This window comes from Halichoerus grypus, chromosome 4, assembly GCF_964656455.1.
Source record: "Halichoerus grypus chromosome 4, mHalGry1.hap1.1, whole genome shotgun sequence".
Lineage (NCBI taxonomy): Eukaryota > Metazoa > Chordata > Mammalia > Carnivora > Phocidae > Halichoerus > Halichoerus grypus.
Genome location: NC_135715.1, coordinates 71,815,420 through 71,842,850, shown reverse-complemented (window position 1 = coordinate 71,842,850; position 27,431 = coordinate 71,815,420). Strand labels below are relative to the sequence as shown.

Below are 27,431 nucleotides of genomic sequence, written 5' to 3'. Positions count from 1 at the left end.
TATCCTGCAGATGTTGTTACTGAGTCCATTTTACTGATGGGGAAGCTGAGACTCAAGTAAAGTTGCTTAGCCACACAACCATAGGAGGCCTGGCTGTCATTGAACCAGGCCGTCTGGCTCCCGAACACTTCGTTTGTTTGTTTTTTGTTCTTTGTTATTGAATTATTTTAGTTTCAGAGGTAGAATTTAGTGATTCATCAGTTACATATAACACCCAGTGCTCATTACATCACATGCCCTCCTTAATGTCCATCACCCAATTACTCCATACCCCCACTCCCTCTCCTTCAGCAACCCTCAGTTTGCTTCCTAGAGTTAAGTGTCTCTTATGGTTTGCCTCCCTCTCAATTTTCATCTTATTTTATTTTTCCTTCCTTTCTCCTATGTTCATCTGTTTTGTTGCTTAAATTCCACATATGAATGAAATCATATGGTATTTGTCTTTCTCTGACTGACTTATTTTGCTTAGCATAATACCCTCTAGTACCATCCATGTAATGGTTGCAAAGGCAAGATTTCACTCTTTTTGATGGCTGAATAATATTCCATTGTGTGTGTGTATGTATATGTGTATGTGTGTGTGTGTATATATATATACACACACACACATACACACACGCCCACACACCCACACACCCCACATCTTCTTTTTTTTTTTTTTTTAAAGATTTTATTTACTTTTTGACAGAGAGAGACACAGCGAGAGAGGGAACACAAGCAGGGGGAGTGGGAGAGGGAGAAGCAGGCTTCCCGCGGAGCAGGGAGCCCGATGCGGGGCTCGATCCCAGAACCCTGGGATCATGACCTGAGCCGAAGGCAGACGCTCAACGACTGAGCCACCCAGGCGCCCCCCCACATCTTCTTTATCCATTCATCTATCAATGGACATCTGGGCTCTTTCCATATTTTGGCTATGGTGGACATTGCTGCTATAAACGTAGGGGGTCCATATGCCCCTTTGAATCACTATGTTTGTATCCTTTGGATAAATACCTAGTAGTGCAATTGCTGGATCATAGGGTAGCTCTAGTTTTAACTTTTCGAGGACCCTCCATACTGTTTTCCAGAGTGGCTGCACCAGTTTGCATTCCTACCAACGGTATGAGAGGGTTCCCCTTTCTCTGCATCCTTGGCAACCTCTGTTGTTTCCCAAGTTGTTAATTTTAGCCATTCTGACAGGTCAGAACACAACTTCTTAGCCACTAAATCAAAACCATTAAGCAGCTGAGTACATCAGCCACTGACTCTTATTTATTTATTAATTAATTAGTAGGCTCCATGCCCAGTATGGAGCCCAACATGGGGTTTGAACTCATGACCCTGAGATTAAGACCTGAGCTGAGATCAAGAGCCAGTTGCTTAACCGACTGAGCCACCCAGGTGCCCCTAGCCACTGACTCTTTAAGGAGGTATTGATGTTGCCAAGGGGGCTGGTCACCCGTTTGCCTGGCTTAGCTGGGGGGGGGGGGAGGACCTTGGTGTTGAGTGTATTGAGACAAGGTTAACTTTATAGCGATTAATACTGTGGAAGAGAGCCACCTTGGGTATAGAATTGGGGCTCTCTCCCAGGGAGTGTTGAACCAGTGAGAAAATTTGGGAAGATAATAGCTCTGAATGACAAAGACAAGCCTTCTTCAACTTAGAAATTTCACTTTCCAACTAATGATCCTTTTTAAAAATCCAAGATTAAAATCATACAGTCTGTGAGCTTTCTGGTGGGACTAAAGATCAGAGATCAGTTTTCAGGAAGAGGTCATGTGGGAACTGGACTAGTGACTGGACAAGAACAAAGTTTGCTCTTGAAAGAGAAGGTAAAGATATCAAATAGGTGGAGTAGGGTAAAGAGGAAGCACGAGGGTTTTAAACTAACACCAGGAGACAACAAGTACCAGGGTTGTCTTTTGGGGGAAGGGGGAAATAAATATTAGTTTTGAAAGTCAAACTACAGAGCTGCCCTTTTCAAGTTTTTTTTTTTTTTTTAATAAAAAAGGAATGAAAATACATTTGATATAGTGCTGTGGAAGCACCAAGTGTGAGGGTCTTGTTAGTGGAACTTCGATGATCGGTACGTAAAGTATGTAGGGAATGAGAGAACACATACAAATGAAGATTAGGGGAGAGGCCTACTCAAATTCAAGTTTGCTTCTGCACAGAGTCTTACTTAGAGTTTCACTTTGGTACTTGCAGTGTTAGTAGTCCTCACCTGTCCATCCAGTTTTTCCATAAATACCTTTGAGACCCTGCTGTGTGCCAGGGCCCGGGCTGGGCACTAAGGACACAGTGGAGCACAAAGCCACTCATGGCCCTTGCCGTGCTAATCCCATTACGAGAGCCCCTATGCAATTACAGCAGCACTAAGTAGTGCTCTGGAGGGGTGATAGGGGGATCCAGCTAATCAAAGAATGAGAAGAAAGAAGCCAGTGGGTGAGGGTGTGCCATTTCCCTGGGAGGTAGAGTCCTCATTTGTTTAGGAGTATAAGAAAGTGTGCATCTGCTCTGAAGTTGGAATTCTTTTATAGGAAGGATTCTTGATGAAGATGTGCAGGGATCCAAAGGCTTTTCTGCCTTGCATCAGATTCCCCCCACTACATTTATAACAGGTCAGTTATAGCATGGTTGTGGCTAAAGGCAGGAACATTGAATTGCAGATTTGTCTTTTTCACTGACCTGCTGTATAAAATAATATCAACACTAACATTTATAGAACAATCAATAGTTGGCCAAACACTTTCATGTAGTTATTCCAATGTGTATCTCTACCCTATCCCTAGGCTTCTTTCCTTCCTCTCATTCACCTACCTCCCAGGTAGGTAGGACAGGCAGGACAATATTATCATTATGCATTATTTATCATAGTACATTATCATTACACATTATTATTATTATCAGTATGCATTATTATCAAAATGCATTTTGAGGATTTGCTGCATTGGACATTATTATAATGTGTGCCCACCACCTATAGAGAGGGGAACAAATACTTTCAAATATAGTATGTTAATTTCTCTTAAGGCATGCACAAGGGTCATCAGAGTATGAGGCAGGAACCCCTAACTCGGAACGTGTGTGTGTGTTGGGGGGGGGCTTTCTGCAAAATTTTGAACAATGGATAAGATTTAGCTGGAAAAGGACAGGATGGGTGAGGGACAAGCTCAGACAGGGTAATCTTTGCTGGATGAGGAGGTGGGAAAGCTAGAGTTGAACCAGATCTTCCGATCTGTCTTCTGTGCTCGTTTCCTGAACTAAGCTGCATTCAGGGGGATGGGAGAAGGTGGGAGAAAGTAAAGACCACCACATGTGGAGTAGGAAACCAGGGAGCAAGAGGGCTCTAAACTGCTATCAAGAGGTTGTCTTCTGGGAAAGGGGGAATATAGATAGTATGTGCTTTTTTAAGTTGTCATTTATAGAGTCTTTATCAAGCCTAGGTGCAGAGCTAAGCCCTGTGCAATCATCACATTTGCTCCTCACACCAGTGTACCTGTGAAATCTCATCCTGGGCACACTCAGTCTTTGCAGACATTGTTGTTCCACACGGGGAGAAATGTGACAGTGTTTAGTGTTGTGCCCGTTGCAGCTCTGGATTAGGTGTTGCTGCCTCCATTTTACAGAGGGAGAAGCTGAGCCAAGGGGTTGGACACCAGTTGGACCTCCCCCTGCTGTGCCTGATGGGTTGTCCGTGCCTCAGGGCCTGGTACGGCGTGTGAGGACCGTGAGCTGCCACTGGCGCTGTCCTGGGCTGGATGTTGGACGTCTGCAGATAGTCCCCCCAGTTTTCTAGCATGGCTGGATTCTTTGCATACATCGTTAACAAACAGACTTTGGGGACTGCTAGGGGACCTCATCCCTCCAGTATAGTCATTTCTACGGAGAAATGTGTTTACAGACGCATTTGTAAGCTGGCCCTGCCTGGGTGGTGGTTTGCTTTCTAGGACTCCGTGTTCATTAGGCATGTGCTGGCTTCCGTAGGCCTGATGCGTGTGGATGTCTGCCAGCTTTCTAAACTATAGTAATTAAGGCTTTTATGAGTTAGCACTCAAATGTAATGTGGAGCACAAGTACTACTATTAAACTTAACTACTGAGGTAAAACTTCTTGAATTTTTAAAGGCATGGGGTAATCATCCTGTAACTGCTTTAAGAAAAACTGTGTTTACTTAAGGAGCATCACAGATAACCAGAACACACAGAGAAAAGACATAGTGTGGACAATGTGTATGTTGCTTCAAGAAAATGTTTCTATGGGATGATCAAGATTTGTGGACATAGCCTGCTGATCAGGTAGGGAGAGGGGCACAAGCCTTTCTTGTAACATGTTTCCCCCGAAGCTCAGCTCGCTCGAAGATCAGTAAGAGACAGACTGCTGGCTTTTATTTCAGAATTAATCTTGCTAATCAATAAACTTCATTCTGCCTACTTGTGCTGCAAAACCTTGAGCTTGGGGGGAGGCGGAGTCGGGGAGGGCTTTCGCTTGCATTTAGCTGCGATCAGTTAGACAAAGTGGTAGATGTCTTTGACAAGATGGGTTTAGAATGTGCTTAATTGCTATTTGCTGGGATGTTCGGCCATCTGCACGGAGAGCTTCCATTTGGAGAGATCATCAAAAGAGTATTTCTAGGTTTTATTGAGGGTCCTCCTCCCTTAAGCAAATATGGTTGCTGCTTCTTCCCAGATAACTATTTTCATTTTCTGTGAAAACAAGCAAACACCTCATCTGTTGGAAGAGAACTGAGTCAGCACTTCTGGCAGTCACCCTGTTGCCAGCTCTTCATGGGAATCAGGGGATTTGATGTTCTTCCTTCTAAAAAGGTAGTGTCTGAAAAGATGAGAGCAGGGAACACCTGAGGATTTATGGATCATCACTTGAGCTGAGAGGCTAGAAGGAGAGATTTGGAATAGGGACCCAGGGCTTGACAATTTCAGACGCACCCACGTGAAACCAGGGGAGAAACCAGAGTAATTGTCAGAGCATGGAAACCCCAACTGGGGATGGGCTATGTGGCCTTCAGTCCTGAGGAGAAAGCAAGCGGTAGAGAGCATCTTAGTAAAACATTACTATGTGCTGCTCATTTCAGCATAAAATGGGTGTATGCTAGGCTGATCTCTCTATTTTTATTTTTTTAAGATTTTATTTCTTTTAGAGAGCATGAGCGGGGTGGGGGTGGGGTGGGGAGAGGAGCAGAGGGAGAGGGACAAGCAGACTCCACCTGGAGCTCCGAGCCTGACACGGGGATCAATCCCATGACTCTGATACCAGGACCTGAGCCGAAATCAAGAGTCGGACATGCTTAACTGCTTAACAGCCTGAGCCCCCCAGGCGCCGCTAGGCTCATCCCTTCAGGCCTCAGTTGCTGTTGGAGTCTGACTGCTCCCTCCCCGCTACTCCGTGTTTCTCTGTGTGTGCAGATACTGGAGGAGAAAGCTTTAAGAGAAAGCTTCGCAGTGTGCCTGTGAAATCTCATCCTGTGCGCAGTCTTTCCAGACACTGTTGTTCCACAGCGGGAGAGATGTGGTGGTGACACAGCCCGTACGTCCCCTGTGAGGTGTTGTGCCCGGTGTGGCTCTGAGGGACAGCGGTAGGGCGGCCGGGTAATAAGAATCCTCCCGCCTGTGGCAGACAGATGGTTCCTCGCTAGTTCCATCAGTAACAAATGCTGCTTTTATCAGGTGAGCAGTCTATTAAAGAATCTTATCAGTCTCAGAGAGCTGGGGAGATAGAGACAGTTGAACCTCTGCAGCTCAGGGCCAGGGCCAGTCAAGGGCAGTGCCCCTTGCTGGGGAGTGTCTCCGTCAGCCCATACAGGGGAATGTTTTCCTAGTGCCAGAGCATACACAGAGCTAGCAGTCCCCGGGAGCTAGGATGATACATAAAATGGGAAGTGATGTGTGGTGGAGCGGAGTGCATTTGTACTTTTAAAATATGCATGTGAGATTATGTAGATTAATTGCCTGTTTAATAAGTGATTGCCAGAATTGTGTTAGAGAATTAATTGCAGGTAGCCTGCCCATCCACATGGAGCCCTACACAATTAGTGTTCTACACGTAGTTGGGAGGCCGGGAGGCCAGACAGGCTGGGTGTGGGTACAGTTCTGTTGCTTACTAGTTCTGTGTAGGCATTTAGCTCTTCTAAGCCTCAGTTTCTTTCACCTAAAATGGTGATAGCAAACAGCCCAAGGGTTGCTTTCAAGATTAAATGAGATGACTGTGTGTATTAATAAATTTTAAAATGCCTAGCACTTAGTACGCAATCAGTAGGCAGTGTCTGCTATTGTATTAAGGCCATGATATGATCTTGGGAATACTCTTCACAAATCAGGAGTCTTAGATCTTTTCCTGCATTGTTTTTCCTGAGCCTAGAACAGTGCCTGGCTCGTAGTGGACACTTGGCACTTACTGGTGAATGGAAGGATCAGGGGAAACTTAGAAGGCAAATATTCTCCCCGTTCAGTGATCTGAGGAACACATGTTTGGAAGGGAATGGCTCTAGCGGTTTGGATGGAGGTGTGACAACTTGGAATGCCTGTGCCTGGTTTTCCCTGACCCAGTTCCCAGAGATTCCCAGAGAACTCCCCATAGGTTCTCTGGGCTTAGATTTTTGCTGCAACTCTCCTCCCCATACACACCCAGCTTCCAAAAGTATGTGGGAAAGAAAACTCTTTTTATTTTTGTTCTTAACATAGACAGAGGTTAATATTTACAAAAGAACTTCATCAGAAATAGACCCCAACACACACACACACCCCACACATACACACCCTCCTTATCCCACACATGATTTTAATGTATGTGTATGAAAGGGGACTTCATAAGTCAGTCTGACAAATCAGTCTGAACAGAAATCAATCTGAACTGGATTATTCAACAATATTGGCGACATAGTTGGTTTGAAATTTGCAAAATATTTATTTAGGGTGGCACCTGATAGAATATACCCAAATTCCATATGATTAAATAATAAAGAATAACAATGACATAATCCAACACTAGAAAAACTAAAAGAAAATAGAATGTAATATTTATGAACTCCCTGGAGGACAGATGACTTTCAAGGACTAGGAGTGATCAAGGGACTTGAGTACATAAAATAATCTCATGTGGGGGCGCCTGGGTGGCTCAGTTGTTAAGCATCTGCCTCGGCTCAGGTCATTCATGATCCCGGGGTCCTGGGATCGAGCCCTGCATTGGGCTCCCTGCTCCGCGGGAAGCCTGCTTCTCCCTCTCCTACTCCCCCTGCTTGTGTTCCCTCTCTTGCTGTGTCTCTCTCTGTCAAATAAATGAAAATCTTAAAAAAAAAAAAAAAGAATAATAAGGGAAATAAGAGAATATGAAATCATAGCAATGACCCATTTAAAAAAAAATAATCTCATGTGAAAACAAGACATAGCCAGAGTAGAAAACGTATTTGCAGCCAGTATGATCAAGTATTAATATGTGTCTTAGGCAAAGAGCTTATAAGTTGATAAATAGAAGATAAATGGCAAAAAAAGAGAATAGACAATTTGGAAGAAGTAGACCTGATAAATGTCTGGAAATAGGTCAATCTCAGTAGAATCAAATAGATGCAACTAGAAAGAAGCTACTATTTTTATGTACTAAACTTGAAAAAAAAATCAATGAAAACAATACTTGGGCTGGCAAAGATAAACTCTTGTACATTTTTGGTTGCATTGTGAGTTAGTGTGAAACTTCTGGAAAGCAGTTTGACAAGCAATCCCCAGATGAATCAATGTGTGAATATCTAGTGATTTGGTATCCCACTTCTGGGAATTTGTCCTAAGGAGCTAGTCCAAAAAGGAAACCCATGTACGCATAGGACATTTGTTGTAGTAATGTAACAGTGGAAAATTGGGAGATTTCTTAAAAGTAAGGGAGTGGGATACAACCCCTGCGTGAATTATGATGTCATTAAAAGTGATTTTTGAACATCATTGTAACATGGAAAAATTTAATGTGCTATGAACTGAAAAATAAGAATAAAAATCATATACAAATGACTTCAGTTAAATGTGTATGAATAAAGAAATATATAATAATAAACATTTCATATTAGAGGGATGGTGTTAACATTTTGTTACTTGTTTTATAATTTCAAAAGGCATGTATTTAAGTGATTATCATTACCAAGCGTGTTCAGAAAGAAGAAATTACAGGAAAGACAGACATATAAAAGGCCGTCCTTCACATGCTGTCTCCTCTCTGTTCCTAAACAACCCAGGACCATGTGGGAGAGTGCTCTGGTAACAAAGCTTCATCTTTATCCAGAGATAGGGGTCCCGAGCTCATTGAATTCAACTTTTTGCTCTTTTTCCTCCTTCTCCAGCCTTCCTGTGTCTCCTGGGCAATTGGCTTCCTTGGCTCTCAGGAGCTGCCCTACTGGCTGTTTTGTCCCGCAGACAGGCAGAGAATTTCTTACTAAAATTCATTCCCTTCCCTGACTCACAAGGTTCTGGTCATCTGCACCCTCCCACTCATACAGTGTGTTGGTCTGAGGGACACAGCCAGCCCACTGGAAAACCAGTGAGATGGACCCAAGTCGTGATTGAGCCGAGGTACCCTCCCTGAGCCATCACGCAGAAACCCACAGATGCATTACTATGAGAGTTCTAGCGCCCAGCATTGCAAGCATTCCAGCATAGACAGAGGCCAAGGGACTTTGACCTTAGGCAGAAAAGGTGAATATTAACAGGCAGCCATTTTTGCCCCTCAGCTGTGGGACCAGCATGACCTTTGTGCACCTGCCTCTGCTTGCCTGGAGTAGGTTGTCCAATGAGGGAAAGAGAACTCACTTTAACAGAAGAATGTTTTGCAGGTGCCACAAGCATTGTTAGTTCTGCTGCTAACAGATGTGTTTTAACATAAAGTTGATTTTCAGCTTCCAGCCCCCATACAGTTCCTTCTCTGGAGTTCAGAAGTCATGGGTTAGGAATCACTAATCATATCCCAATGGCTATGGTTTTCATCTTCTGCTACTTTGTCCACTTTTGAGAATCTATGAAGATTCATTTAGATGAATTTCTAACCATCCTGACCTCCCCGTGTATTCATAAAAGCAAGAAGCTCTCTTAGGAACATATACCAATTATGAGTTCACTACATAACAATTGCTAGCTACCTAGTAACCATAGCAAGTATGTTATAAGGGTCCAAGAAGGGGAACGGGAGGTGGGATTGTTTTCTACACTATTTTAGGGGGAAGGCAAGGTTAACCTGATTTCAGGTTATCAGATTAACCCCGTAGGTCAAAATTTGAGCTGTGCTCATGTCTAGGCAGGAGAGTGGGTGCTTTAAGAATGTATCACGGCAAGCGTGTGAGACCTGTAACTCTTGGCCTTCCCAGGCTCATCGGGCTGTTAGGTTGGTGAGTCAAGGAGCGTCTGCTGTAGCTTACCAGGTTTCTACTGTTGTCACTGCTGGCAAGGTCCTACTCAGCACCTGGGTGGTTTAGTGGCCCTGAAAAACTGAGAGGATAGATGTGGGCACAGGAGGTAACTGAAGGATCCTCAGGTCTCCAAGACACTGACTTTCTTCATTTATTCATTACATACTTGCTGAGTTCCCATTATTTGTCATCACTGACCTTGTGTTTACTTGTCAGTATCTTGAACCTAGCTGTAGAAAGGCCAACCCAATTAGTTAGAGAAGGGGATTGGTTAACTTGGAACTATATCCAGTCCTCATATGGACCATTTTAAAGCCACTAGGAGTGTCATGCTCCCAGGCAGTACCCTTGACTCCAGCTAGATGTCTTGCTGTGAATACTGTTGCTCGCCAAGTGGCCCAAGTTAGGTAGTGGGTGGCTTAGTTCAATTAGTCACTATCTCCGGATAGTGTATGGGATGTTTCTGTTGCCTTGCCAAGAAGGGTAGCCACTTGATTCAGTATTCCATTTCAGAATAATATAATGGAATAAGGTCTTTATGTTCTGTTGGGTTCATTTCTGTAAGAATTTATCATCTGAGTGATGGAATGCCAAGCTGCCTCATGGAGTGTTCCATGAAAACATTGAAAGAAATAAGCAGTCCTTTGTTGTATCCTCAGAACCCAACAAAACAACTTGAGAGTGCCAACCATCAACACAGCAGAGGACTTCAGTATGGAAAAGGACATGGGGAAAGGTGTTCATTTCTTTTTAAAATACCTTCTAAAAATAAAACCCTGTTTCCTGTGATGCTGTGTGTGTGGAGGGGGACAAGAATTAGAAGGAACAGAATATTCTAGGGGTTTGATAAAATATTTTGAGTCAAAATAAATGTGAGAGGTCTGGGCATTATTTGAGCTTATTGTCCGTTCAAAGTGACAGTATTTATAATGATCTTATGTAGACCGCCTCAGTTCCCATTTTGGAATAAGATAGATAAAAATGAATGAATACTGAACATGACAATTCCAGGATGTAAGTGTGTCAAAATGAGCATATTATGTCCTGTAGATTCCTAGGAAGAGTTTGGGCAAAGGAAAGGAGGTGAGAAAGTTTTGGTGAAGGGGCTCAACTGATGATGTTTTAGGATTTGCAGCATATTCTTTGAATAATGCTTGGACTGTTCTATAATTTATAATCCAGTTTACTTGTTACCTGTAAAGAATTAGGGGACTTTTGTTCTCAGTGGTATGTGAAATGCCTAATAATGAGCTGTGGAGCAAAACCAACCAAACAAAAACTTTTAAAAGGCTTTTCTGGTGTATTTTTTTCACCACTGAATATATTTCAAACAGGTCCCAAACTGATAAAATGAAAGTTAATATTCATTAAATTAATAGCCAAAGACCATGAATTTCAAAACCTGATGATGGTAGTTGCAATGACCAAATTAAATGAAAAGATTGAAAAGGTGTGGGTCTGAAGTTGTGCTTGAACAAGAAGTTGTGGGGTTTTAAACTCAATGAACAAAAATACTGCACTTGGATTCCTCACACCTGAGAGGCTCGCCAGTTACTTCTGTATCCGGCATTTTCCCTGTCGTCCTCGCCTGGGGGAAGCAACTGGCTGATTCCCCACAGAGGGAGAAGTATGAGTTGGTGATGGGCAAGTATGAACCATGGTTGTAGGTCTGATCAACAGTGTCCTTTCACTATATTGTCCTTTTATTATTATTACAATATATTCTTTTGCCCCCATGCACATAGTTTACAGCTGCCAGCAACTGAAGTTTTTGGTCAGTCTAGACACAGCCACTCTTTAAGAATATGAAACCATATTTGTGCACTTGACTTCAAGTTTGAAATAAAATATAAAATTCTTTTAAGTGAATGTAACTGCATAGGTGCATGTGTGTGTGTGCATGTGTGAGTGTGAGTGTGTGTGTGTGTGTGTGTGTGTGTGTGTGTGTGCGTTCAGCAGCTCACACTGTGAAGCAGTTGGTCGTTCATGAAACAAATCTGAATGTGCATAAGAAATATAAGTACAGATCCCAGGGTCTGTCCGCTAAGACTCTGGTTCAGAAGCTCTGGCCTGGGGTTCAGGAGTCTACATTTCTAATAACTACTGTTAAAGATTGGGCTGCAGGTGATGTAAAGGCCCATGATTTAAAGAGACATCGCTTTAGAGTCGTTCGAACACCGAGCTAATGGACTCCCTTTCATTTTCATTCTGATTCTAGCTCTTTCCCCAGTCCTCTGGGTGAGAACTTCACTCACTGTGTCAGAATCAAAGTGATGAAACTCTCAGAACATATGAAATCTTCATATGAAGTTGGCCAGCTGCCATGCAGTTCTTGGCCATTTGTGCTTCCAGGCGTGACTTTATGATTGCTCTGTAAGTGCTCGATAATGAGGGGCCGAGCCTAGTTATGCAAATTGTTTTAGCACCAACTAGCCACCGTGGGCTGCACGTTGGAAATGGGGAGAAAATGTAACCTGTGCAATGTAACATTAAGGATTTTGGCCCACGGTGGAATCGCCTATACCATGAAATGGATTTTGGTATTTCTCGGGTACTCCCCTTAAAATGAGCCCATTGATTGGGCTGACGCAGAAAGAGCAGTGTCAACAGGAACAGACCCTCGGTTTTCCCCATGGTGACATTCTAGGGAGGACAGGGTGCACTGGAGTGATGGTCTCTTGGATGCTCAGCTGCTGCAGCTCTTTGTAATGATTTTTCTCTTGTGATTTCCTTGATGAATGAGCCAAACTGTTTTCCTGAAAACAAAACTGGAAACAAACCATCTGAGGCTGTTGGAGAATTCTGCTTGGAGTTTGGATTCTTACTTTTCTTCATTTCAAAAGCCAGTAAAATGTTGTGTTTTTTTGGTTGTTGTTGTTGTTGTCCTTGTTGTTTCTTACAAGTGTAGATGCAGGAGGAGGGGCGTCCACTGATGGTGTGTTTAATTTTTCATGAGGAGTGCATTTTAGTGCTTCCCCAGCTAGGTGGTTCTGATGCTAATTAGCGGGAAGATGTTCGCTGTCTGCACGGGAACACATGTGTGCCCTGCAGTTTGTGCCTGTGGACGGGAGGGTTACTGCTGTTACTGGTGCCATTTACTGCACCAGTTCCTGTTTTGATCTCGTTTGAGCTTAAATGTTAATTTAACCACAGCTCATCTTAAGCTGGGTGACCTTTTTTTTTTTTTCTTCTGCTGAAATTCAGATGTTTGGAGCCTCATCCTCCTGAACTTCAAACAGTTGGGAAGCACAAACGATTATCACAGTGGCAGGTAAGGGCATGATAGGAACAAAGAGCGGTGAGCTGCCTCCTGCTTCTTGGCACGTGGCTTTTTATGGGTTTGATTATTGATTCCTGTGGCATCTGTGCTGCTTGACCGCTAGAAACTAGGGATTGGAAATACTCTGTATTAAAATACTAAAATGACTGATTCTAGTTCTCAGCTCAGTTTTAAAATTTATTTCTAAATGGTTTGAAGGAAATACTTAATTTTAAACTCTCTTCACGTATTTTTCATTTCAAAGACAGTTTTTTAAATAAGATTGAGAGAATGGCTGCAAAGAATGGTTTTTAGACAAACTGTGTAATTTTCATTTTATCTTGTAGTAGTTCTAATTTAGCCTTTATTTTTGGTTGAGTGCTAGACATGTTTTTCTGTCTTGTATTATTTGACACGAGGATTGATAGAGAGGTTATTGGCTATCCTTCTTGTAGGACTTCCATGCCTGCATTTTAAAGTTTCTACATCCTCCTTTTAAAACATATTTATAGTTGAGGATTGATTGAAATTGTAGAATAAATTTTAAAATGCAGCTAAAATTTTTAAAGATAGTAACAGGATCAGGAATAAATCAAAATGCAGTATCTTATACCTGCTACCTGAGCAAATGTTCAGGTTACATAAATTATCCTTAAATCCCTGTCAGCCAAGGAAAACATAGGTAAAAGTCTTAAATCATGCCTACTGTACTTCAGTGGTACATGGTATATGTAGGAGGGCAGATGGATAGGGAGAGAATGTGTCAGTCTGATCTTCTGTAAGACAGTTACAAAGAATGGCCAAATGTTTAGCTTCTAAAAGACCTTTGTTCTTTATATGAAGCAATTATGCCTATCTTTGCTACTACTAAATAAAACTTGCTTGTGTCTCTAACCCTTTAGAGTGTGTAACTGAAGCTCTTTTCATTTTCTTCCTACTCACCTCTTTATATTTGATTTACCATAGATTTAAAAGTTTAAGAGACAATTATAAGAAAAAAAAGGGGGAGGCACTATATTGACCCACAATACAAAGTGAAAGTTCTAGACCTGCTAAATGCAGCCACGTGCTTCTGGAGAAGGAGAAATGTCATTCAGAACTTCAATAACTCTCTTACACGAACTTTCACCATTGATTTTCTTTTCTTTTTCTTTCTTTTTTTTTTTTTTAAAGATTTTATTTACTTATTTGACAGAGAGAGACACAGTGAGAGAGGGAACACAAGCAGGGGGAGTGGGAGAGGGAGAAGCAGGCTTCCTGCTGAGCAGGGAGCCCAATGCGGGGCCCGATCCCAGGACCCTGGGATCATGACCTGAGCTGAAGGCAGACGCTCAATGACTGAGCCACCCAGGTGCCCTTCACCATTGATTTTCTTATCCTTTCTGCCAAATAATCATTTTGTATTGCTTAGAAAAGATGGGTTAGTGTTTTTCATACTAGAATACTCGTGTTGTCTTTCAATTCTGTGATATTTAAATTCTCTTGTAACTCTTACTCCATGTGTGTGGGTTTCCTTCAATAATGAGGTGAAGGATATTGGAAGTTACCATATGGGGCAGGGAGTGTGCTTTTCTCATAAGCCGATGGCTAGGATTCCAGCAGAGCGGTTCTGTTCAGCTGTCATGAGGACATAGGCCACCTTTGTGCCTGTGTCCCATGCTTACTGTTTTGTCACCGTGATCGGCTGTCGCAGCTTCTTTTCTTTTTCCTGAAACACTAGTAGAAGGACCCAGGGGAACAATTACAAGTGCCAAGCCTTTTCTGCACAGCTGTCATCACCAAGGTAGGTACTGTTGGCTCAGACGCCAGGGCCCCGGTGGTTTGAAGTCCTGGGACAGTTATGACCCCTGAAGGAAATCCCAAAAAGACCAACACACATCGTCAACTGCATAATTTTTGTACTTACTTCTCAGAAATTCAAAGCGCTTTCTGTTTATATCGTTCATCTTTGTCTGCCTGGAACAGAGACGAAGGGACCCCAGGGCTACTTTAAGGAAAACAGGAGGAGGAAATGGATGTCAGAAAAACAGCATTTTCTCCCAAATTAAGAACCTAGTCAGTTTTTTGGGGCACCTGGGTGGCTCAGTCGTTAAGCTTCTGCCTTTGGCTCAGGTCATGATCCCAGGGTCCTGGGATCGAGCCCCGCATTGGGCTCCCTGCTCAGCAGGAAGCCTGCTTCTCCTTCTCCCACTCCCCCTGCTTGTGTTCCCTCTCTCTCGCTGTGTCTCTCTCTGTCAAATAAATAAATAAAAGCTTTAAAAAAAAAAAAAAAAAGAACCTAGTCAGTTTTAGATGTTCATTTTAGCTTACTCAGGTAGAAATTCACACTGCACTATGATAATGGGTAATTTATTAGCTTATAGCCATGTTATCATGTATGACAGATTCATCTGTTTCTTGCATTGAAACCTGCGTTTCTGTGGTGGTTTAATGTTCACCCAGAGTCGTCAAGAGGTACCGTAATCAGTGATAGCACAAATGGTTTCCTGTTTGCTTATGCTGGACTTCTAGTAAGCTCTTCTCTTTCTGGCTTGGAACTGCAGTGGGAAGAACAGGGTGACTCACCCCCAGTTGTTATGCTGTTGGCCCTGGGTTCCATCTGCCCAGGGTGTTCCTTCCATTCAGCTTGCTACTGTTTGCTGCTGCTTGTATCACTCCTTGTGTGAGACGTCCGTTCACTAGTAGGACTCAGACCTTATAGAGGGAAGAATTGGAATAGGTCAGTGCATCTTTAACTTTTTTTTTGGATTTTAGGGTCTAGATGGTCCAGGGGTTATTTTGCCAAGCAGATAAGTTAAAAGAAAGACTCATCATCATCATCCACCACCATCACCACGGTCATGGTCTCCTTGCTTTTGTTGCCTGTAGAGAGTTCATAAAAGAAATTTAACTTCCGAAAAGTAGGAAAGCTGTAATCCCAGACTACCAGTCCTTTAGAGATGGATTAAATTCAGCTTTAGAAGGAGTTCACTACATGTCTTTTTTTTTTTAAAAAATCACCATAGGCTGATTGATAAAAACTTTATTTCAGACCACAGTTGGGGAAGCATTGGGCAGCGTGATCTCTAGGATTCCTCTCAGTGGCCCTGTTCCATGACTTCCGTGTGTGCAGGATGCTCTTGGTCCCCGATAGCTCTTGGGTGTAGGCAGGAAAGAGAAGGTTGGTGAACATAAGTGCAGTACAGGACAATTGCGAGAAACCTTTCAAAACCACACAGATGTCGTGTTTACACAGGGTTGATTTGATTGTCTACAAATCAGCTGCAAATCCTTCTCAAAGGGAAGACACATTGAGAGCTGTTGAAGAGCTCTTTAGAATCTTGACCCTGTCTCCAACTCCTACCCTGGTTGGACCTCACTCTCTTAACTTGCTCTGGGTTTCTCAATCCTCAAAGCTAAGTAATTAAAGCTGACTCTCCCAGCTTCCACTGAGCTTAGTTGGATAGCTCATTCTTCAGATGACTTCAGATTGGCGTTGCTCATAGGGCCCTTTCAAAGCTATTAAATTCCAGTTCATTTTAATTGGTCCTTAAAGTGCTTTTATAATCGCCAGACTGTCATTGGTCCATTTGTAAACCAGTTATTAGCATAAGGAAAGACTCTTTTTTCTTTCAGTAATATTCACAGGGTTTTGTTAAAAAGCAGTAGTAAAACCAAAAACTAATGGAGCAGATCCCTGTATTTTATGTGACTGTTTTCTGTGCAATGTAGGAACTGTTTCGGTTATTTCAGGTATTTGAATTAATTTCAAATTTTCACTCTTGGGCCGATGTAGACTCTGATTTCTTTTCACACTAGTAAGAAGGTATGTGGAATATTATTAGATTGAAATTTTTACTTTAAAAAGAACCTCGGTCTTAAGGAGGAATCCAAATCAAATACCTCTTATTATTTGAGTAATAAAAATAGTCTTGATATTACTTCCATTATCCAAGTGGTTGGACACATGGCCTCACTGGGAGAAGCAGACAGATGACAAATGTGGGAGGAGGAAGGAAGGCCCACTGGACCGGAACTGCACATCACAGCCTCTGGCCTATTCTTCAGTCAGGTTCCCTACTGGGCTCTTCACCATCTCCTTGCACAGGCGATCCTCAGTTATCGGTAACCATGCCTCTGGTAGTGATTCAGCTTGTTGATTAGTTGGGATTTATCAAATTTGGTTTGATTTGCAATTGGTCAAGGATGGTGTCTAGAAAGATATAGGAGTTTGTCCAGGCAGCACATGAGACATGAGAGAGATTGTAGGGGGACAAGACATGGGGATTGTCAGGAAGGGAAGGAAGCATGTGACCTGATTCATGCTCTAAAAAGATGACCATGGTTATGTGTGGACAGTAGACTATAGAAAGTCCAGTGAGGAGGCCCTTGGACAAAGAGTCTAATGAGATGGGTGATGGCGGGCAGCTGAAGAAGACCGGGTAAGTTTAGAATATGTTTTGAGAGATGTGTGTTGGTGGATTCAAGGGGGGTATAGAGGGGAATTGAGGGGCATTCTTAGGTTTTTGTCCTGAGAAATTGTGTAGACATGATGCTCTTGACTTGGTTGGGGAAGATTGGAGAATAGTAGGTTTTGGAGAGAAAACCAAAAGTTTTATTTTGGATATGTTAAGTTTGAGATACATATTAGCCATCCAATAGGAGACCTGAGGGGCATAAGCAATACTTGAAGAGTTAATGGCTGTGAATTTTCCAAGTCTGATGAAAGATATCATAGATTCATAAACCCCAAATACCCCTCCCTTTGACAAGTAGAAGTGAAAAGAGGTGACTTTTTGAGAGAATCAATAAAAGACAGAAGACAATGTACTGATGTGCTGAAAAAACTAAAGGGAAAGAAATGCCAACCTAAAATTTATAGATCTAGTAAAAATAGCCTTCAAAGACAAAATAAAGACATTTTTGGACAAAAGAAAACTTTAAAAAATGCATTGCCAGCAGACCAAAATGGAGGTATGGAGATATAGGAAGGAACAATATATTTAAATGACACATCTTTGAGGTTCTTGAACATTCCACAAGGGAACATTTACTCCTTTCAAATTCAGGAAGGGCTTGGCTAGGTAGGTCTTTTTTGGAGTCTCTTAGGTGGTTGTGGTCATATATTAGCTGAGGCTGCAATCATCTGTAGCCATGACTAGGCTGGAATGGCTTATTTGTATGCCTGGCTGTTTATCTCAGGCCTCAGTTGTTCCCCATATGGGTCCTTCTGTGAGGGTGATTGAATGTCTCCATGGCACAGTGCTCAGCCCTCTCAAGAGCAAGTGTTCCAAGAAGCCAAGGCAGAAGCTACAATGCCTTTTATGACCTAACATCAGAAGTCCCCATACTGTCACTTCCACTGACTGTTAGTTACACGAGACCAACTCTTGTTCACTGTGGAGTGGAACTATACAAGGACAAGAATACTGGGAGTCGTAGGTCATTGTAGGCAATTTTGGGCGTTGGATACCGTGTAAATTATCCTTTCTTTTTTCAATTTACTGTGAAAACTTTGTTGTAAGTGGATTTACTCTGAGGGCTTTTGGTTTAGTATCAATAATCTTGAGATAAGTAGGGTCTCCCAAACTGTTCTTTTGTAGAAGTTCTTATCATAATTGTAATTTATACATATTTATGAGGTTATTTTATTGTCTCCCCCCTCAAGACACTGTTTTATGAAGGAAGGATTCAGTGTACCCTCACCAGCCAGCACAGTAGCACAATATCTAGCACATAATAGGTGCTCAGTAAAAATGTATTAAATAAATGAATACATGAATCCAGTTGAACTTACTTGTTCTTTGTTGGAGAAACTCCAAACTTAGATAAAATAGATGCAATTTTTGTTTTGTTTTTATTATCCAGGGTATGCCCTTACATTGCTGTTTTACTAAGCCTATGTGTTGAGTGTTCTGTATTCATGTTACTGTTTACTTTTTAAAGGATTAACGTAGTCTGTGCTACTGTGGAAGGAAAATATATGCCATAGGTAAATATGTGCTATTGGATTGATATGGATTTAGCATCTTCCTTGGGAGAAAATTGTTCAGCTGAATTCTGTAATTGATCCCTTGGTGTCACTCAAGAATATTGATGACCATTTCGACAACTTGGGGTTAGTAAGAAAGATAAAACTGTATCTTTAAATGAAAAAAATAGGTTTCTGTTTATTGAGGTTAAGAATATACCAGTAAGGATTTACAGCTATTTTTTAAGTGATTATTTTGTAGGTTTGCTTATTGTAATGTTCTAGAATGTTTATTCGTCACTTGTTTTGCCTACTAAAACCTGTTTAAAATGTTTTTTAGTTTAAAAATTGATGAGACTTGGATGGGTGGTGGAATGCCAGAAAGGCCCCAGTTCCTACAGCTGCCTGTGTACTGTTATTCTGAGATGCTGTATTGAAATCCTTAAGCTAACAGCTGAAACATGATTCTCTCTCAGGAGGATTTTAGCGCTTCTAATCTTTTGCCCCATGTCTGCCTTCCTTCAGAATTAAGGAGCCCAGTTTTGAATATTGGATCAATGTCTGTGTTCCCCCTAGATTATACATTCTGAAACAAAGAGGCTATGTCTTCCCTTCAGGAGTTGCCTTCATATGCTTGCCTAAGAACATCTACTTCAGATTAGTTAAATAATGAGATTTATTAGTCCACATAAATATGGCAGCCTAAAGGTAGGGTAGGATTGAGTGTGACATCATCTAGAGGTTCCAGCCATGTTTCCATGTGGATATCTTGGCTCTACCCTCCTCCAGATCCTCCAGCCATCCTAGGGATGGCTGCAGCAGTTCCCAGCCTCTCATCTCAACATATTGTCCAGATGAAAAGAGAGCTACTTCTTGGAGGTCCCACAAGACCAAGGAAAGCCTTTTTTCAGAAATCCCCAGGAAAGCACTCTGTGTGTGTTTTTGGTCTAGGTTGAGTCACAGGCTCATTCCTGAACCCATCTTTGGTAATAGGAGTGGGATTGTCTTTGGGTCAGTCAGGACCACCCGTGGAACTAGGAGTGGGGCCAGCTTCTGCGGGGGATGCATTGGAGGAGAGATGAATACCTGAACAAAATCAGGGTTTTATTAAGAAAGAGGTGAATGACCAAAACAGTATCCCCTATGCTTCCTGTTATGTCCCCAGTACCTGAAATAATGCCTGGCACATAATAGGTTGTCAATAAACATTTATTAAATGAATTTGCTCTTTTATCTTCTGGTTTCATTTCTCAAACTCTATGTTTACTTTTTCAAATTAATTAATTAATATATTAATTCTTTATTGAAGTATAGTTGACACATATATTTGCTTTTGTTTCCTGGGAACAAACAGTTATACGTTGCTTATTACTGTCTACTTTTTTTTAAAGTTCTTACTTTTAAATGCTATTTTAAAAACATTTAAATAGCCTATTGCTACTTCATAATTAATAGAATCATTAAAAATAATTTATGATTAAAACAATTTGATAGGTATTTGTTTAGATAATTTTGCTAGCATATCCCAGGCTAAGGGCTCATTTTTAGTAAAACTAAGAAAGCAAACCTGATCCATTATTTATAATTTGTAAGCCAGTGGAAGTATAACAGAGAATGTCATATTATAATGATGGCATATGGTAGGAACCATAAAATCTCACATTACTTGTCGACACTTGCTCAGTTAAAAGAAATGAATTTAGTGTGAGATTACTGTAAATCCTGTAACTAATGTAGTGATGATGTTGCTTTAGTAAATGAATCTGTAAGAAGATACACAGAAGCTTCCCACTGATCTGTAGTAATATGGGCACATGCCTATTTTATCTCCCAATGTCATAAACTATGATTAAATTCTTAATATTGCTGAGGCCATTGTTGGGTTACTTAAAATAAATGTAGTATTCAGATAGTAGATTGTTCTGTAGGCAGCACAGGCCTCAGACAGAGGTGCTGGCTCCTCTGTTTCACCACATCTCAAAATGTGTTTCCTTTGCATTTGGAAATGAAGCTACTGGCCTTCTGAGTATAGACCATGGCCTCTGTGTTTTCTCTAGTTATGGTGCAAGATTTGCACTTGATCCTTCGAATAATGGCTGGTGGATTAGGGTGCACGCTTTGTTGCTCTGAAAGATTTTAAATGACATATGTGAGGATCAAACCTACTTTTTGGTGGCCTTTAGCATAATGGCCCAGAACATTTTCAAACACTGAAGTTGTGACTTAAAAAATAATATATTTTCTTGACGTGCCTGGTGGTGGATAGGAAAACTCAGGTGGGATGGCTTTTTCCCCAGATCACCTCTGGAACCAGTGGGGAATAAAGTTTAATTACTATTTAAAACCTACTTTTCGGGCGCCTGGGTGGCTCAGTTGGTTAGGCGACTGCCTTCGGCTCAGGTCATGATCCTGGAGTCCCGCGATCGAGTCCCACATCAGGCTCCCTGCTCAGCGGGGAGTCTGCTTCTCCCTCTGACCCTCCCCCTCTCATGCTCTCTCTCTCTATCTCATTCTCTCTCTCAAATAAATAAATTAATTAAAAAATCTTAAAAAAAAAAAAAACTTTTCTCCCCCCCGCTTTCATGTCCCTCTGTGGTGTTAATCCCAACTAGGACATTCAAATTTTAGAACCTAAAGGTAGGGTCATTCATAGTGTTAAAGGTGGGACAGGGTCTGGGCACCTGGGTGTCTCAGTGGGTTAAAAGTCTGTCTTTGGCTCAGGTCATGAAAACAGGGTCCTGGGATCGGGCTCCCTGTTTAGTGGAGAGTCTGCTTCTCCCTCACCCCCTTTGCCCCCGTCCATGTGCTCTCTCTCTCTTTCTCAAATGAATAAATAAAATCTTTAAAAAAAACAAGTGGGGCAGGGTCTGTGAGGTACCATTTTACTTCTTAGAACGCACGTTTCATTGCTTGCCATTAGACTTCTCCTGGACCATTATTTCATGTATAAGTGATATTAAGCCTTGATGTTAAAAACTTGACCTGGGGGCTCCCCTTATTTGAATACATTCTTGAAATGTTGCTGCAAATCCAAGAGAGTGGATATATCCTAGACAGGGTGTATTGCCCTGTGTGCTTTAAGAGTGAGTTTTCAATGATCTTCCTTGAATAATAGAGTCTCTTGATGATCTAGGAGAGGTTGAAAATTGATTGGAATGAGAACTCTCTGAAGTGAAATGAAAGAATTTCATTTTAGTGTTGAGTGCCCAATGGCCATTGCCTGTAGGGATGCATCTAAGCACCATTGGCATTGTTCTGTGTTTTTCAGGGTCAGTGCTCAAAAACCCATGAGAGGAAGACAGAGAAGGTAGAGGTGGATGGATTGATTCAGGTGAGAGAGGCAAGGGGGCAAGAAGGTGAAGGTATTTGTATTAATAATATCTGAAGTGATAGATCATGGGGTTGAGGTAAAGAAATGAAGCTGGGAGGGATATGATATATTGAAAGAAGACAGATTCAGCTACTGAAAGACTCTACCATTTTCATCAGACATTTAGGCACCTTTTGCTGAAATTTAATTTCACCAACATTTGGTCTTGACATTTCTGTTGAACACATTTAGTTAATAATATGATTTAAGGAAGAAATCTGTATTCATTGTGTTTAATTCACACCAACTCTGAAAAATAAGAAAAAAGCACTTACCGTTGGTGAAATGGAAGTCTTGTTTCCCTCCTTTCTGCTTGTTGTTGTTTCCTATTTGCATATTACTCCAGGCTAATGAGAAAATGTAAAATAGAAGATCAGAATAAATCTAGCAAGGTTGATCCCTGAATATTTATGGAACACAGCAGTAAATGAATAGAGTAGAACATTAATAAAGTTGGTTGTTCTATCTTGGATTTTGTGAAATGGAAAAGCAAAGTCCAGGACTCATGGTAAACACTCCGACATGTTCATGCTAACAGCTCAGATGGTAACACTGTATTTATCCACCAAAAACAAAGGTTAGAAGAAAAGGAAAATTAAATATTAAAGATCTATGTATTTTATGATAGGAAAAAATAAACTTTAATGTATGCATATTTTGGAAAATTTGGGAAAATATTTAAAAAGGAAAAGAAAAAGTAGTTGCCATTGGTTATTCTACTGAACAATAAACACAGATTATGTTTTGAGTATTCTATTCCAGATTTTGTTTTTCCATGCATAGATTTTTTTTTCCTTTTATTATGGGGCTATTTTTAATAAGTTTCAACCATTCGTATTACTTGAAAGATTAGGTGGGCAGTTTAAGGAAAGGTGACAGTTTCACATGGTTAATAGTACAGAATGAGAGAACAACAATAGTTGAGAGAAATCTTATGAAATAAAGGTTGAGTTCTGGAATAGACTATAGTTACATATTTGTTTTTATAATTAAATATTTTTGATGGAACTAAGTCTGTAAAAATGGAGTGCTTATGGAAATGGAAATGATCTAGAATAGCCAAGATGATTTTGAAAAAGAATATAGTTTAAGGGCTTATACTACCAAATTTGGTATTGGCTTAAGGATGGACATAAAGATCAATGGAAGAGAAAAAAACAGTCTAGAGGTAAGCCTATACATTTGTGGTCAATTGAGTTTTGACAGAGGGGCCAGAGTATTTCAACGAGGGAAGGAAATCTTTTCAACAAACATTGCTTGAACAATTGGATATCCATATGCAAAACAGGGAACTTAGACTTGTACCTCATACCAAACACATCAATTATCTCAAAGTGAATCATGGACCTAAATGTAAGAGTTAAAGCTGTGAAACTCCTAGAAGTTTCCTTTTGTGCGTGACCTTGCTGTAGAAAAGATTTCTTAGATACTACATAAAAAGTATAACCCATAAAAGAAAACATTAATATATCAGACTTCACTGAAATTAAAAGCTTCTGATTTTCAAAAGATAGCATGAGAAAATGAAAAGACAAGCCACAATTAAAAACTTTTGCTCTGCAAAATATTTTTTTAAGAGGATGAAAAGACAAACTCCAGACTAGGAGAAAATATTTCTAAACACACCAAAAAATGGACAATGTCTAGAATATATCAAGAACTCTCAAAACTCAACAGTAATGAACACAATCCAATTTGAAAATGGGCAAAGGACAAAGATATGAACAGACTGTATAGACATTTCATTGAAGAGGATATACAGATGGCAAATAAGCACACGAAAAGATGTTCAGATCATTAGCCATAAGGGAAGTGCACATTAAAACTACAATGAGATATCTCTACACATCTATCAGAATGGCTAAAATAAAAATAGTAACAATACCAAATGCTTCTGAGAATGAACAAAAACTGGATCACAGATACATTGCTAGTAGAAATATAAAATGGTGTAGCCATTCCAGAATCCAGCTTGGCAGTTTCCTGTAACACAACATGTGTTCATCGTACAGCCCAGCGACTGCGCTATTGGGTATTTATCCCAGAGAAATGAAATCTTACATTCACACGTAGACCTGTACACATATGTTCATGGTAGTTTAATTTAGAATAGCAAAAAAGCTAAAAACCACCCAGATGTCCTTTATGGGTGGATGATGTAGTAGTATGGCCACACCATGGAACACTATGCAGTAACAAAAAGGAACAAATGATCAATATGTGCAACAACTTAGCTGGATCTCTGGAGGTTAAATATTCTACAACATTCTTAAAATAATAAAACTATGGAGATGGATTAGTGATTGCCCAGGGTTCAGAATGTGGAAGAGTGCAGCTATACAGGGGTGTTTTAATAAAAGCATCATTTGTATTTTGCTTTTTATTTTGTTTTGCAATGATTATATATATATATCATCTGGTAAACGTTAGTGAGAAAATTTGGTGAGAATACAGACATTTGTGTTCAACTGGATTGAAAAACATTTTTGGCAACTGAATGATGCCATGAGGCTAACAAGGAGGAGAAAATTTATGGTATTGACCTCTGTGGATAAAGGGGAGAATGAGTTGTTCACACTGATTGTCAACATTTTACTGAAGCCTGTGCTCCAACTACTGTGCCAGTTACTCTTATACATGCACTATTTGTGGGGGTTAAGTGTCCTCCAAAAGAGGAAATTGAGGCCCAGGAACATGGAGTGCTTTTCCCAAGGTTAGACAGCTGATGAACGCCTGAACTGGGATCTAGACTTGTTTGGGAGAGGCAGCAAAGTGTGTACTATGAGCAGGCTTTGGGTCAAGCTTAGGAATATGACAGTCTTCATTATCATTACTCATCTTTAGCTCTGGATGGCCCTGATTTATAAGCAGGAAGTATGCACAGTACATACTTACATGGATCAGTCTTAAAGATGAATAGTAAATATTGTATTTCAGAGAGCAGATGAATATCTATCGATTTGATATACATTCCGTAATTTTTTTTGAGTTCTTAATTGGTCCCAAGCTATATTTTGGGCAGTGGGATTATAGCTGTGGATAAACCAGACCAAAATCAAGGAAAATAAGTAAACTGTATATTTGCTAGATAGTGGTAAATGTTACAACAACACATTTTAGAAGAGACAGGTGATAGGATGTGTTGGGACAGGTTGATATTTTGAATCCAAGTCACTAGAGAGAGCCTCACAGAGTCACCTGAATGTGATGAAGAGTGAGGCTTACAGATGTGTTGAGGAAGGGCATTCCAGACAAAGGGAACGGCGGGTCTTATAGTGCAGAGATAAAAATGTGTCTCTGTGCATGGAACATTCGAGCAGCCAGTGCATCTGGAGCTCAGTGACTGAGTAGAGGCTGGGGGCAGTCAGGAATGAGGTCAGAAGAATATAGGGGCCACATTGGGAAGGATCTTGTAGGCTGTTGGGATTTTTGCTTGACTGCTTGAGTCATCCTCCAAGAGGAGGTTGGACGGTTTCAAGTAGAGAAGTATTATTATCTGATTTAGTTTTGAAAGGGTCACTGGGGGCTTTGTGGAGAAGAGGCTGAAGGGGGCCTGGGAAGGAAGCAGGGAGCCGGTTAGAATGATGTGGCAGTAATGCAGGCAGGAGATTACAGAGACTTGGCTCAGGGTGGTGGTGCTGGCCGTGGTAAGTGCTCAGGTTCTGGTCAGGTATTTCAGACTGGGCCCACAGGACTTGCTCATGGATTAGAGACAAGGTAGATGAGAATGAGAAGTGTCAAAAAAGACTCCAAAAGGAAAGGAGATGGAGTTGTGGATGTCCTTCGCTGAGGTGGGGCAGAGTGTGGGAGGGGCAGAGGGGGAGCTCAGTTTGGGGTGACCTTCCCCAGGGAAATGAGCATAACCTGTGTGCAAATCCTTGCTGTGGCACTTTTGAGTAGATGGAAGTAAGTATAAGATGTGGTTCTTGCTCAGGGAACTTTCTGAGAGATAAAGCATGTACAAATTTAAAAAGTATATCAAGTGTATGAGTGATATAGACTGAAGCTGTTTTAGTACTTTAGATGCATGATCACCATGGGCTAGAACAGTTTAGGAGTAGGCTAACTTGGGTTAGGAACTGGCATTTCCCATGGCTTTGAAATCTCTGCAGGGTTTGGCAGGTTAGAGAGCCAGGAAGCTAGTCTGGTGAGGCCTAAGGACAGAAGTCAAAATGTCCGGGCCAGGGAATAAGTCACGTTGGCCAACATGAGGGTTTGAGTTGGAGGTTGGTGGGTTGAGAAAGGCCTTGTGTTCCTGCTAGGGAGTTTGGCCTTCATTTTGTAGATAATATGCCATGATTGAAGGGATTTGATTTATTTGGTTGACCTGGTTGGATTATTGCCTTGGGAAATTTAATCATGCCCATTCGGTTTCCTAGAAGTAGGCATCTTTGTTGTTTTAACCGTGCTTATTCTCTGGGTAACCTCCTCATTGTTGACTATATTCTCTCTGGCACACGTGCCCCTTTTGCCCCCTGGAGGCTACTAATTCCTGATTTACCTCCAGTCTTTCTGACCACAGCTCTTTTCTCATTTACTCAGGAAATATTTATGGAGAGCCTGCTGTGTGGCTGAGCTCATGCCAGACATGGAGGACAAAGCCAGGCGGGTCTAGTGGGGAACAGATAGGACATAAATAATTCCACACACCACTGCATAATTTCAAGTTTAAGTTCTGTGAAGGAAGGCTACAGAGCACTGAGAAGGGGGTTCAGAGTAGGCCCCCTGAGACGTGAGCAATGTTGGGCAAAAGGAAGGGGGAAGCATTCTAGACCAAGGGTGCATGTGCCGAAGCCCCATGATGGGAATGGGCTTCATGCACTAAGAGAGGAAGCAATGTCTAGTGTGACCACAGAGGTATGAGGGAGTATCCTCTGAGGTCTGTCCTTGACTTCTTCTGTCATGCCACTCCCTCTCAGGGCTGTCATCTGGGCAGTGATTTCCACCTCTTCCTTCTCTCATAACCTCCAGACTTCCTCACCAAGCATCTCCACCTGCATGTGCTCAAGGCATGATTAACTTAGCGTGTCCCAAACTCTGTGAAGTATCTGCTTACCTGGCTGTTTCTCAGGGACAGTATATATACTTGGGGCTCTCCTTATCTGCATGCTTTTCTCCTGGTCCTACACACCTTTCCACACTCTCTTTCCTATCAAAACCGCTCATGTGTTCCTCTTCTGCAAAACCTTCCCTACCCATTGAATCCTACCCTTGTCTTCTGTGTCAGAACAAATTAATCCTGTGACCCTATAAAACACTGTCCATTTCTCTGTTAACACCATTGGTTTGTACTATTGACCATTGTATGTTTGTGCTCTGAGTGGATTGTCTTTCTAGAGCTTAATTCCCTGGTGCCTTGCATGATATTTGGACTTGTACTAAATGACTTTTATGAGCAGAATAAAAATAGACATTGAAACACTGATGAAAATGCTCTAAGTAGGACAATGAAAGCAGAGAGAAAGGCAAGAGTCAT

The 27,431-nt window shown here is 41.3% G+C and overlaps 1 protein-coding gene across 11 annotated transcripts in view; it reads left to right on the top strand.

The window, feature by feature from the left end:
• Positions 1–27,431, top strand: part of MTUS2 (microtubule associated scaffold protein 2) — a 584,469-nt gene that overhangs the window by 59,832 nt on the left and 497,206 nt on the right. For 5 of the 11 annotated variants that reach the window (XM_078070524.1, XM_078070515.1, XM_078070514.1 and 2 more), the window contains one exon: positions 12,581–12,647. The exons of the other annotated variants lie outside the window; for them this stretch is intronic. The gene's annotated coding sequence lies outside the window, so the exon portion shown is untranslated. The remainder of the gene's footprint in view (positions 1–12,580; positions 12,648–27,431) is intronic. 11 annotated transcript variants of the gene reach the window in all.